The sequence below is a fragment of the Hyaena hyaena genome, unplaced genomic scaffold (genome assembly GCF_003009895.1).
Source record: "Hyaena hyaena isolate Hyena2069 unplaced genomic scaffold, ASM300989v1 scaffold_2125, whole genome shotgun sequence".
In the NCBI taxonomy this organism is placed as follows: domain Eukaryota; kingdom Metazoa; phylum Chordata; class Mammalia; order Carnivora; family Hyaenidae; genus Hyaena; species Hyaena hyaena.
In genome coordinates this window covers 57,277-71,930 of record NW_024082762.1, presented here as the reverse complement: position 1 = coordinate 71,930, position 14,654 = coordinate 57,277, and positions in this window count along the sequence as shown.

The window sequence follows — 14,654 nt, the reverse complement described above, 5'->3', positions numbered from 1 at the left end:
CTCCTCTAGGGTGTTGATAGTTTCCTGTCTCACGTTCAGGTCCTTTATCCATTTTGAGTTGATTTTTGTGCATGGTGTGAGAAAATGATCTAGTTTCATTCTTCTGCATGTTGCTGTCCAGTTCTCCCAACACCATCTGTTAAAAAGGCTGTCTTTTTTCCATTGGATATTCTTTCCTGCTTTGTCAAAGATCAGTTGGCTGTATACTTTTGGGTCCACTTCTGAGTTCTCAATTCTGTTCCATTGGTCTATGTGTCTGTTTTTGTGCCAATACCATACTGTCTTGAGGATGACAGCTTTGTAGTAGAGGCTGAAGTCTGGGATGGTGATACCTCCCGTTTTGGTTTTATTTTTCAGTATTACTTTGGCTATTCGGGGTCTTTTGTGGTTCCATACAAATTTTTGGATAGTTTGTTCTAGTTTTGAGAAGTATGCTGGTGCAATTTTGATTGGAATTGCATTGAATGTGTAGAGTGCTTTAGGTAGTAATGACATCTTAACTATATTTATTCTTCCTATCCATGAGCATGGAATGTTTTTCCATTTCTTTGTGTCTTCTTCAATTTCCTTCATAAGTTTTCTATAGTTTTCATCATACAGATCTCTTGTATCCTTGGTTAGGTTTATTCCGAGGTATTTTATGGTTTTTTGTGCAATTGTGAATGGGATCAGTTTCTTGATTTCTCTTTCTGTTGCTTCATTATTGGTGTATAAAAATGCAACCGATTTCTGTACGTTGATTTTGTACCCTGCAACTTGGCTGAATTCTTGGATCAGTTCTAGTAGGCTTCTGGTGGAGTCTGTCGGGTTTTCGATGTAGAGTATCATGTCATCTGCGAAGAGTGAAAGTTTGACTTCCTCTTTGCCAATTCTGATGCCTTTGATTTCCTTTTGTTGTCTGATGGCTGATGCTAGGACTTCCAGCACTATGTTAAACAACAGTGGTGAGAGTGGCCATCCCTGTCGTGTTCCTGATCTCAGGGGGAAAGCTCTCAGTTTTTCCCCATTGAGGATGATGTTAGCTGAAGGCTTCTCATAGATGGCTAAAAATAGAATTTTTAAATTGTTTCAAAAAATGTTTTTTTAAGAGATTGTTTAGAACCTGTATAATTCTTTTTTATGTTTTTATTTATTTCTGAGAGAGTGAGAGAGAGACAGCGTGAGCAGGGGAGGGTCAGAGAGAGAGGGAGACACAGAATCTGAAGCAGGCTCTGGGCTCTGAGCTGTCAGCACAGAGCCCTACGCGGGGCTCGAACCCACGGACCGCGAGGTCATGACCTGAGCCGAAGTCGGACGCTCAACCGACTGAGCCATCGAGGCGCCCCCTTTTATTTATTATTTTTATTTATTTATTTTTAAAGTGGGGGCAGGGAGCGGTTTATTCTCACAGCTGAGCAAAGGGTGAGGCCCACAGCCTTGGTAGCAGCAGAGGTGGCCCCCTCCCGGCCCCTCCCAGCCCCTCAAAGAGTTGGTTCTTTGAACAGTTTAATATAATTGACAAACCTCTAGAAAGACTCACAAAGAAAAAGACACTAGACACTAAATACCAATATCAGGAAAAAACAAGGGCTACCATGACATATACTTTATTTATTTATTTATTTATTTATTTATTTATTTATTTATATTTTTTCTTTCATAGTTTATTGTCAAGTTGGTTTCCATATAACACCCAGTGCTCATCCCAACAAGTGTCCTCCTCCATGCCCATCACCCCCCTTCCCCTCTCCCCCACCCCAATCAACCCTCAGTTTGTTCTCAGTATTCAAGAGTCTCTCAAGGTTTGCCTCCCTCCCATTCCCCAACTATTTTTACCCTTCTTCTTCCCCATGGTCCTCTGTTAAGTTTCTCCTAATCCATCCTATAAGTGAAAATATATGGTATCTGTCTTTCGCTGCCTGACTTATTTCGCTCAGCATAACACCTTCAAGTTCCATCCACTTTGCTACACATGGCCAGATTTCATTCTTTCTCATTGCCATCACTACATATACTTCAGATATCAAAAGGATAATAAAAATTGTAATAAATAATTCTAAAGACATAAACTTGACAATTAAACAAAATGGATCACTTTCTTGAACAACCTTACGTAACACACAACGAAATAGATCATTTGAATTAGCTATGTACTTATTAAAGAAATTGAATGCACAATTTAAAAACTCCTGGGAGCCCTCATCCACTATTGGTGGTAATGTAAATTGGTGCAACCACAGTGGAAAGCAGTACTGAGTTTCCTCAAAAAAATAAAAATAGAAATACCATATTCCACTGTGGAGTATTTACCCAAAGAAAACAAACACTATTTCAAAAAGACATATGCAGCGAAATAAGTCAGGCAGAGAAGGACAAATACCATATGTTTGCACGTATAGGAGGACTAGGAGGAACTTGACGGAGGACCAAGCGGGAGAAGAAGGGGGGAAATGGTGGGGGAAAGGGAGAGAGGCAAACCATGAGAGACTCTTGAATGCTGACAAAAACTGAGGACTGATGGATGTGGGGGGGGAGGGGGGATGGGCATGGAGGAGGGCACTTTGGGGATGAGCACTGAGTGTTATGTGGAAACTAATTTGACAATAAACTATTTGTAAAAAAAAAATTAAATAAATAAATAAATAAATATTTTAAAAAAAGACATATGCACCCCTGTGTTTATTGCAGTATTATTTACAAACTACCCCTCCCTACTTCAAAAATCCAATTAGAAAATGAACAATAGACCTGAAAAGATATTTTATTAAAGAAGCTATACAGGTGGCAAATATGTATGGACAAATAAGTTCAAACTCATAAGCCATCAGAGAAATAAACGCTTATTAAAACCATGATGAGATAACACTATACACCAGAATGGCTAAAATAAAAAAAAAAGACAACATCAAATACTGGCGAGGAAACAGAGAAGCTGAATTACTCACACATTGCTGATGGTAATGAAAGATAGAGTGGAAAACTGGCAGTTAAACAACAACAACAACAACAACTAAACAGTCAACTACCATATGATTCAGCAAATGTGTTCCTGGGCATTTATCCCAGAAAAATGAAGATGAATGTTCACATAAAACCCTGTAAATAGATGTTTATAGCAGTTCTATAAGTTTTAACACATGTATAGCTTCATGTAAAAATCACCATAGTTATTTCCATTACCCCTAAAATCTTCTTCATGATATCTCTTTACAGTCATACCTACCCTCCACTATAATCCTCAGAAACAATTGATTGGATCTTCATCACTATAGTTTTTCAAAAGTATCATATAAATGGAACAATATAGTATGTAACTGAAGAGTAGAAGGTTTAAATTTTAATGAAATGCCATTCATCAATTTGTTCTTTTATAGGTTGTACTTTTGGCATGGTATAAAAAATATTTGCCTAACACCAGGTCACACATATCATCCCACTTTTATTCCTAGAAACTTTATAGGTTTGGATTTAATACTTATATCCATGATTTATTTTGTTGATTATTACACATGTAGTACAAGCTATGGATTGAAATTTATTTCTTGCTCCAGCAATTGCTCCAGCACCATTTTTTGGACTCTTCTTTCTTCACTTAATTACACTTAACACCTTTTCACATGTCCAAACATGCCAGTTATCCATATATGGCTCTATTTTCCATATGCGGGTCTATTTCTGGACCCTCTATTCTGTTCAATTGATCTATTTGTCTACCTTTACACCAATATTACACTGTCTTGATTAAAGTATTTTGATAATAAATCTTGAAATCAGTGTTTTGCCCAGCATTAGCATTTTTGCTCTTTTTCAAATTTGTTTTGTGATTGTATGTCTGTTTTATTTCCATATGAATTTTAGAGTTAGTTAGTCAATTTCTACAAAAAAAAAAAACCTTGCTGGGATTTTGATTGTTATTTTATTGAATCTATAGGTCAATCTGTTTTTTGGGTTTTTTTCTTTTATTCTTTCTCTTTTGTTTATTTATTTTTTTACAAATAGTTTATTGTCAAGTTGGTTTCCATATAACACCCAGTGCTCATCCCCACAAGTACCCTCCTCCATGCACATCTCCCCCCTCACCCCCCACACCCAACAGTCCTCAGTTTGTTCTCAGCATTCAAGAGTCTCTCATGGTTTGCCTCTCTCCCCCTTCCCCACTATTTCCCCCTTCTTCTCCCCCGCGGTTCTCCGTTAAGTTCCTCCTAATCCTCCTATACGTGCAAACATATGGTATCTGTCCTTCTCTGCCTGACTTATTTCGCTCAGCATAACACCCTCTAGTTCCATCCATGTTGCTACACATGGCCAGATTTCATTTTTTCTCATTGCCATGTAGTATTCCATTGTATAGATAAACCACATCTTCTTGATCCATTCATCCGCTGATGGACACTTAGGCTCTTTCCATGTTTTGGCTATTGTGGAGAGTGCTGCTATGAACATTGGGGTACATGTGCTCCTATGCATCAGAATTTCTATATCCCTTGGGTAAATTCTTAGCAGTGCTATTGCTGGGTCATAGGGGAGTTCTAGTGTTAGTTTCCTGAGGAACTTCCATACTGTTTTCCAGAGGGGCTGTACCAGTTTACATTCCCACCAACAGTGTAGGAGGGTGCCCGTTTCTCCACATCCTCGTCAGCATTTAGAGTTCTCTGCTTTGCTCATTTTAGCCACTCTGACTGGCGTGAGGTGATATCTCAGTGTGGTTTTGATTTGTATTTCCCTGATGAGGAGGGATGCTGAGGATCGTTTCATGTGTCTGTTGGCCATCTGGATGTCCTGTTTGGAGAAGTGTCTGTTCATATCTTCTGCCCATTTCTTTCCTGGGTTGTTTATTTTTCGGGTGTGGAGTTTGGTGAGTTCCTTATAGATTTTGGATAAAATCCTTTAACTGATATGTCATTTGCAACGATCTTTTCCCATTCCGTTGGTTGCCTATTAGTTTATGGATTGTTTCCTTTGCCGTGCAGAAACTTTTAATCTTGATAAGGTCCCAATACTTTATGCTCTTGATTCCTTTACTTTTGGGGATGTGTCAAGTAAGAAATTGCTGCGTTGGAGGTCATGGAGGTTGTTTCCTGCTTTCTCCTCTAGGGCTTTGATGGGTTCCTGTCTCACGTTCAGGTCCTTTATCCATTTTGAGTTTATTTTTGTGTATGGAGCGAGAAAATGATCTAGTTTCATTCTCCTGCACGTGGCTGTCCAGTTCTCCCAACACCATCTCTTAAAGAGGCTGTCTTTTTTCCATTGGATATTCTTTCCTGCTTTGTCAAAGATCAGTTGGCTGTATATTTTTGGGTCCACTTCTGAGTTCTCAATTCTGTTCCATTGGTCTATGTGTCTGTTTTCGTGCCAATACCATACTGTCTTGATGATGACAACTTGGTAGTAGAGGTTAAAGTATGAGATGGTGATACCTCCCGTTTTGGTTTTATTCTTCACTATTTCTTTGGCTCTTCGGGATCTTTTGTGGTTCCATACAAATTTTAGAATACTTTGTTATATATTTGAGAAGTATGCTGGTGCAATTTTGATTGGAATGCATTGAATGTGTAGATTGCTTTGGTAGTAATGACATTTTAACTATATTTATTATTCTGATCCATGAGCATGGAATGTTTTTCCATTTGTTTGTGTCTTCTTCGATTTCCTTTATAAAGTTTTCCATAGTTTTCATCATACAGATTTCTTGTATCCTTGGTTAGGTTTATTCCTAGGTATGTGATAGGTTTTTGTGCAATTGTGAATGGGATCAGTTTCTTGATTTCTCTTTCTGTTGCTTCATTATTGGTGTATAAAAATGCAACCGATTTCTGTACGTTGATTTTGTACCCTGCAACTTGGCTGATACCTTGGATCAGTCCTAGTAGGCTCCTGGTAGAGTCTGTCGGGTTTTCTATGTAGAGTATCATGTCATCTGCGAAAAGTGAAAGTTTGACTTCTTTTTTGCCAATTCTATGCCTTTGAGTAGTCTGATGGCTGATGCTAGGACTTCCAGCACTATGGTAAACAACAGTGGTGAGAGTGGACACCCCTGTCGTGTTCCTGATCTCAGGGGGAAAGCTCTCAGTTTTTCCCCGTTGAGGATGACGTTAGCTGAAGGCTTCTCATAGATGGCTTTTATGATGTTTCAGTAGGTTCCTTCTATCCCGACTTTCTCTAGAGTCTTTATTAAGAAGGGATGCTGTAGGGGCGCCTGGGTGGCTTAGTCGGTTAAGCGTCCGACTTTCACTTGGGTCATGATCTCGCGGTTCGTGGGTTCGAGCCCCGCGTTGGGCTCTGTGCTGACTGCCAGCTCAGAGCCTGGAGCCTGTTTCAGTCTGTGACTCCCTCTCTCTCTGACCCTCCCCTGCTCACGCTGTCTCTCTCTCTCTCTCCTAGAAATAAATAAAACATTAAAAAAAAAAAAAGAAGGATGCTGTATTTTGTCAAATGCTTTTTCTGCATCTATTGACAGGATCATATGGTTTTTATCTTTTCTTTTGTTGATGTGATGTATCACATTGATTGATTTGCGAATGTTGAACCAGCCCTGTAACCCAGGAATGAATCCCACTTGATCTTGGTGGATGATTCTTTTTATGTGCTGCTGGATTCGATTTGCAAGGACTTGTTGAGGATTTTTGCATCCGTATTCATCACGGATATTGGCCTTTAGTTCTCTTTTTTTGCTGGATCTCTGTTTGGCTTGGGGATCAGAGTGATGCTGCCTTCATAAAATAAATCCGGGAGTTTTCCTTCGATTTCTATTTTTTGGAATAGCTTGAGAAGAATTGGGATTAATTCTGTCTTTAATGTCTGGTAGAATTCCACAGGGAAGCCATCAGGTCCAGGGCTCTTATTTGTTGGGAGATTTTTGATAACTGATTCGATTTCTTCACTTGTTATGGGTCTGTTCAGGTTTTCTATTTCTTCCAGTGTGAATTTTGGTAGTGAGTGTGTGTTTAGGAATTTGTCCATTTCTTCGAAGTTGTCCAATGTGTTGGCATATAATTTTTCATAGTATTCCCTGATAATTGCTTGTATTTCTTAGGGGTTGGCTGTAATCTGTCCATTTTCATTCATGATTTTGTCTATTTGGGTGCTCTCTTTTCTCTTTTTGAGAAGCTTGGCTAGAGGTTTGTCAATTTTGTTTATTTTTTCAAAAAAAACGAACTCTTGGTTTCATGGATCTGTTCAGTTGTTTCTTTGTTCTCTATATTGTTTATTTCTGATCTGATTTTTACTATTTCTCTTCCTCTACTGGGTTTAGGGCACTCTTGTTGCTCTGCCTCCAGTTCCCTTAGGTGAGCCATTAGATTTTGCACTTGCACTTTCTCTAATTTCTTGAAATAGGCCTGGAGTGCAATGTACTTTCCTCTTAGGACGGGACTGACTAGCGTCCCATAGATTTTTGGGTTGTTGTATTTTCATTTTCATTTGTTTCCATATATTTTTAATTTCTTCTCTAATTGGCTGACTGGCCCATTCATTCTTTAGTATGGTGTTCTTTCACCTCCATGTTTTTGGAAGTTTTCCAGACTTCTTCCTGTGATTGATTTCAAGTTTCAAAGCATTATGATCTGAAAGTGTGCATGGTATGATCTCAATTCTTTTATATTTCTTGAGGGCTGCTTTACGTCCCAGTATGTGATCTCTCTTGGAGAATGTGCCATGCACACTTGAGAAGAAAGTGAATTCCCTGGCCTCAGGATGTAGGGTCCTAAATATATCTGTCTGATTCATCTGGTCCAACGTGTCTTTCAAGTCCATTGTGTTTCTTTAGTGATTTTCTGTCTTTTCAATCTATCCATTGTTGTAAGCGGAGTATTAAAGTCCCCTACTATTAGCACATTCTTATCTATGAGATTATTTTTGTTTGTGATTAATTGTTTTATATCTTTAGGTGCTCCCATATTCGGCGCTTAGACATTTATGATTGTTAGTTCTTCCTGATGGATAGACAGTGTAATTATTATGTAATGCCCTTCTTCATCCCTTGTTATTGTCTTTAATTTAAAGTCCAGTTTGTCTGTGATAAGTATAGCTACGTCAGCTTTATTTTGAATTCTAATAGCATGATATATATTTCTCCATCCCCTTACTTTTATTCTGAAGTTATCTTCCAGTCTAAAATGCGTTTCTTGTAGACAGGAAATAGATGGATTTTGGTTTTTTATCCATTCTGCTACCCTATGTCTTTTGATTGGAGCATTCAGCCCATTTACATCCAGTGTTATTATTGAAATACGTGGGTTTAGAGTCGTTGTGTTCTTTGTGTGATTCATGCTTGTGGTGGTGTCTCTGGTATCCTTGTTCCTTGCAACACTTCCCTCAGACAGTCCCCCTCAGGATTTCTTGTAGGGCTGGCTTAGTGGTGACAAATTCTTTCAATTTCTGTTTATTTGGAAAGACTTTTATCTCTCCTTCTATTCTGAATGACAGGCTTGCTGGATAGAGGATTCTTGGCTGCATAATTATTCCGTTCATCACATGGAAGATCTCCTGCCATTCCTTTCTGGTCTGCCAAGTTTAAGTAGAATGGTCTGTCACCACTCTGATAGGTTTCCCTTTGTTTGTTAGGACCCTTTCTCCCTAGCTGCTTTCAAAATTCTCTTTGTCTTTATATTTTGCCAGTTTCACTTGATATGTCGTGCCAGAAGATTGATTCAGGTTACATATGAGGGGAATTCTTTGTTCCTGTTGAATTTCAACATCTATTTCCCTCCCTAGGTTGGGGAAGTTCTCTGCTATAATTTGTTCCAGGACTACTTCAGCACCTTTCCCTCTCTCTTCCTCTTCTGGGATTCCTATGATACGGATATTGTTGCGTTTGACCCTATCGCTGAGCTCTCGAACTCTTCTTTCATGTTCCTGGATTAGTTTGTGTCTTTTTTTCTCAGTTTCTTCTTTTTCTATAATGGTGTCTTCTAAATCATTTATTCTCCTTTCTACCTCTTCAGTCCGTGCATTGGACGCCTCCAGTTTATTATGTATCCATTAATCGCATTTTTAAATTCATCATGCCTATTTTAATGCTCTATTTTGCTTGTAGCCATATTTTCTTTGATGTCCTCTATGTTTTTTTCAAGACCAGCAACTTATTTTATGATAATTGTTCTAAAATCTTGTTCAGTTATGCTGCTTATATCTGTTTTGAGCAGTTCTTTAGCTGTCAGTTCTTCTTGGAATTTTTTTGGACGAGAGCTCTTTTGTTTCGTCATTCTGGTTAGCTTTCTATCTCTTCTTAGTTTTAAAGACTTGTTATGCTCTCTGCACCTGTGAGTGCTGCTGTACCCAAGAAGACTCTTTGACTGTCCAGGGCATATTCTTTCAGAAAGTGTTCTTTGAATGGTATCTTTGGTCTCTCTTGTTGAGACCGTAGTTATTGTATTTTCCTACTCATAGTGGTATTTGGGACTCTCCACCATGTGTACTCTGGCTTGTTTCTTGAGGTAGCCCTGGAGAAGAAAACAGACAGACGAACACACAGGGAACAGAGGCACACAAACGCACAGACAAATCCAACAAACACGCAAACCGAGAGGGAAAACGAAAAAGTAATGAGAAAAGACGGAGGAGGGAAGGGGAATAATAGAAAATAAAAATACATTAAAAAGTCAAATAGAAGAAAATAAAAGGAAAAAAGAAGAAAGCCAATAGACAAAAACAGTTTAAAGCATATAACCAGATTTAGCAGCTACAATCAAATTTTTTTAATGTTTTATTTATTTCTAGGAGAGAGAGACACCGTGAGTAGGGGAGGGTCAGAGAGAGAGGGAGTGACAGACTCTGAAATAGGCTCCAGGCTCTGAGCTGGCAGTCAGCACAGAGCCCGACGCGAGGCTCGAACCCACGAACCATGAGATCATGACCTAAGCGAAAGTCGGACGCTTAACCGACTAAGCCACCTAGGCGCCCCTAGCAGCTACAATTAAATAGCCGGGTGTATGCAGTACTGGTTTAAGAGCATAGAGAAAGAGAGAGATGACAGGGCGGGGATGAGGCAAAATTGGAAATAGAATGAACAGGCATCAGGGATAAGAAGCTTTTATCAAAGATCTAAAGGGTGGAATATGGTTGGAGAGGTGAGAGAAGGAGGCTGGTGTTATCCAGAGAGACTATATAGTCTAATTACTCCTGAGTGAAAGAGATGAAAAGGAATTTACATCTACAGAATGGACTAAATGTGACTGTTTATGCAAGCCAGTGACCAGAATTAATCAGGTCAGTGCTCCGATAAAAAAAAAAAAAAAAGGGAGGAGGGCAGCTCTCTAGCAGTGATGGGGGTGGTTTGATCCAGTGCGTCCAGCGGGAGTTCTGCCTTGGCGGTAGTAGGGAGAAAAGTGGTGGTGCTCCAGTCCCTTCTTGAACCAGGCACTGCACCTCACTTTTTTGGGTGTGTAAACTCCCTGTGCCGGGGGCGCAGCCAAGGTGGGTTGTGCTCTTTAACCCAGGCCAGGCCTAGTTTCCAAATCCCAATCCGCGCGCCCCATTGAAATTGCTGTAGACACAAACTCGCAGGCGATCCACTCAGGGCAATCCCAAGCCTCTTGCCCAGCCCTGGGGATTGAGCCAAAATCGCTGCTCCCGTCTCCTCCATGTCGGGTTGGCGATCAAGGACTGGGGTCGCGTTAGAAGGTTTTCTCAGCGGACTCTGCCTCCTTTTCCTCCCAATCTCCTGGATTCTGTAAGGTTTCCTATGGCTTCAGATCTTCTGTGTGCGAGATATGGGGGCGAGTGCAATGTACGGAGCTCCCTACTTCTCCGCCATCTTGCCCCCTCCCTCCGAATCTATGGGTCAATTTGAAAAGAGTTGACATCTAACATTATAGAATCCTCCAAACCATGAACACACTCGAGCTCTCAATTTATTTAGATCTTCCTTAATTTCTCTCAGCAATGATTTATAGTTTTGTTTTGTTTTTGAGAGAGAGAGCAAGAGAGAGAAAGAGAGCAAGTGAGAGAGAGAGAACACACATGAGTGGGGGATAGTGGCAGGAGAGAAAGAGAGAATCTTAAGTACGCTCCACACTTAGTGCAGACCATGACTCAGGGTTCAATCCCACCATCTGAGCTGAAATCAAGAGTTGGATGCTCAACTGACTGAGCCATCCAGGATCCCTTGTTTTATAATTTTCATTGTATAGGTCTTCTGTGTCTTTTGTCAGATTTATCGCTGGTTATTCAAAATTTTTGATGCTGTTGTAAATTTTGTTAATTTAAAATTCCAATTGTTTGTTGTTACTATGTAGAAAAAACAATTGATTATTGCATCCTGCAAACTTCCTCAACTTATTTATTAGTTATAATAACATTTTCCTAGATTTCATTAGATTTTCTACATAATCATATAGCCTATGAATAAATGTAGTTTTGCTTCTTTCTTTCCAATCTGGGATCCTTTCCTAATTGCACTGGCTGGAATGTCCAGTACAATATGAAATAGAAGTGGTGAAAGCAGAAATTCTTGCTTTACTCCTGTTGTTAGGGGAAACACATTCAGTCTTTAATCATTATGATGTTTGCTGTAGGTTTTTTGTATATGTCTTTTATCATGTTGAGGAAGTTCCCTTCAATTCTTACATTGTTGAAAATTTTTATCTGGAATAAACGTTGGCTTTATCAAATGATTTTTCTGTGTCTGTTGAGATGACCATATGGTTTTTCATTTTTAGTCTACAAATATGGTGACTTTCTTTGATTGATTTCAAAATCTTAAACTAAACTTGCATTCCTGGGATATGTCCCACCTGGTCAGAATGTGTTATTCTTTTTTATATTCTGTTGGATTTGATTTGCTAAAATTTCTTTTTTGATTTTTGACATCAAAATTCATGAAGAATATTGTTTTGTAGTTCTCTTTTATGCCTTTTTTTGGGGGGGGTTGGTATCAGGGTAAATCTACTGTCATGGAATGAATTGAAGAATATTCCCTGATTTCATATTTTTTGTTTAAAGATTTTAGTTTTAAGACAACTTTCAGATTTACAGGAAAAAATTGAGCAGAAATTGAACAGAGTTCCCATACACCACTCTCCACCTCTCCCCTGCAGTCTCCCCTATGGTTACCATCTTGCATTAGTGTGATATGTTTGTTGTAATTAGGTTAGCTGATATTGATATATTACTACTTTTAAGTCTAAATTTAAATTCCAGTTAGTTAACATAGTGTACTGTCAGTTTCAGGGGTATAATTTATTGATTTAACATTTCCATACACACACGCGTGCACGCGCGCGCGCGCACACACATACACACACACACCACATCTTCTTTATCCATTCATCAGTCAATGGATATTTGGGCTGTTTACATAATTTGGCTATTGTGGATAATGCTGCTATTAACATTGGGGTGCGTATATCCCTTTGAATTTATTGCTATGTTTTTTAATGCTTTTTATTTATTTCTGAGAGAGAGAGAGAGAGAGAGTGAACAGGAGAGGCTCAGAGAGAGAGTGAGATACAGAATCTGAAACAGGCTCCAGGCTCTGAGCTAGCTGTCAGCACAGAGCCCGGTGCGGGGCTTGAACCCACAAACCATGAGATCATGACCTGAGCTGAAGTCGGACGCTTAACTGACTGAGCCACCCAGGTGCCCCTATTACTATGTTTTTAAAGTAAACTTTACTCCCAACATGAGGTTCAACCTCTTGACCCCAAGATCAAGAGTCACATGCTCTGTCAACTGAGCCAGCCAGATGCCCCTTGATACATTACTTTTAATTAAAGCCCATAGTTTACATCAGGGTTCAATATTACCTCATTTAAAATATTCTTGACATTCAGGCAGAGAAGGACAAATATCATATGTTTGCACGTATAGGAGGATTAGGAGGAACTTGACGGAGGAACAAGGGGGAGAAGAAGGGGGGAAATGGTGGGGGAAAGGGAGAGAGGCAAACCATGAGAGACACTTGAATGCTGACAAAAACTGAGGACTGATGGATGTGGGGGGGTGGGGGGGATGGGCATGGAGGAAGACCCTTGTGGGGATGAGCACTGAGTGTTATGTGGAAACTAATTTGACAATAAACTATTTGTAAAAAAAAATAAAAAATAAATTAAATAAATAAAAAAATAAAAAATAAAATAAAAAAATAAAATAAATATTCTTGACATTTGTGTAGGATTGACATTATTATTTTCTCAAATTATTAAAATAATTCTTTACTGAAACCATCTAGCTTAGGATGAAGGTTTTTTGGTGTTGTTTTCTTTCTTTTTTTTTTTTTACAAGAAGTTTGTTAACTACAAATTTGATTTTTAAAATCGGCTGTAGGGCTATTCAGTTTATTTCATCCTGATTGATTGTAGTAGGTAGAATTGTAAGATGATCTCAAAAATTATTCTTCCTAGTATACATGTCCTATATAATCTTTCTATTTTCCTAAGATGGAAACTGAGGTTATTGTATGGAAATCATTCTTCTTTTCTAAGAAGAATGTACCTTTTCTAAGAATGCACTTCTTTTCTAAGAAGAAACACCTTTGTGCTCTAAAATTTCCCTAAAGAAATACTGCTTTAGTGGCATCCCACAAATTATGTTATGTTATATTTTTGTTTTCATTTAGCATATAATACATCCTAATTTCCCTTTTGACTTCTTCTTTGATCTTTTAGTTACTTAGAAATGTGTTCTTTAGTTGCCAAACAGTTGTGGATTTTCCAGAAATCTTTTGTTACTGATTTCTAATTTAATTCCATTTTGGTCAGAGAATATACTTTGCATGACTTTTATCTTTTAAAATTTATTGAGACTTATTTTGCTCATTCTGAAGTGTGTGTAGTGGTACTTCACTGTGGTCTTAATTTGCATTTTTCTTATTGCTAGTAATGTTGATATATTTCATTTGCTTATTTGCTATCTATATATCTTCTTTGATAAAGTGTCTCTTCATGTCTTTTGTGCATCTTCTAATTAGGTCATTTGCTTTATTACTGTTGAGTTTTGAGTGTTCTTTATATATTCTAGATACTAGTCCTTTGTTGGATTTGTGGTTTGCAAATATATTCTTCCAATCTGCAGCTTGCCTTTTAACTTTTCAGCAGGATTTTGCACAGAGCAAAGTTTTTAATTTGGTAAAATTAATTGTACTGTAGTACAGTACAATTTATCAAGTTTTTTCTTATATAGATCACTTTTTGTGCGTAAAGTCTATGAAGTTTAGTTTCCTCAACTTTATTGAGATATAATTGACATTTAGCAATGTGTAAGTTTAAGGTATACGATGTGATAATTTAACACATATAAAGTTTGTGAAATTATTACCACAATAGGGTTAGTTAATGGCTCCATCACCTCACATAATTACCATTTCTTTTTTTTGTGGTGAGAATATCTTCATAAAATAATATGAAAATATATAGTTTTTATTAAAATATCACTCATCCTACAGTGTTTTCAACAAATAGTGCTGGTAAAACTAGATATCCACATGGAAAAGAATGAAATTGGACCCTCACTTAACAACGTATACAAAAATGAACTCAAGATCCTACTTTTAATTTTTGTTGGATTTATATCCAGAAGTGTGATAGTTGGATTATATAATTTTTTTTATTCTGAAGTAGCTACATCAGTTTACATTCCCACCAACAATACACAAAGGTTACAATTTCTCCAATTCCTCACCAACACTTGTTATTTCCTGGGGTTTCTTAATAGTAACAATCTTAATGGTTATGAGGTAG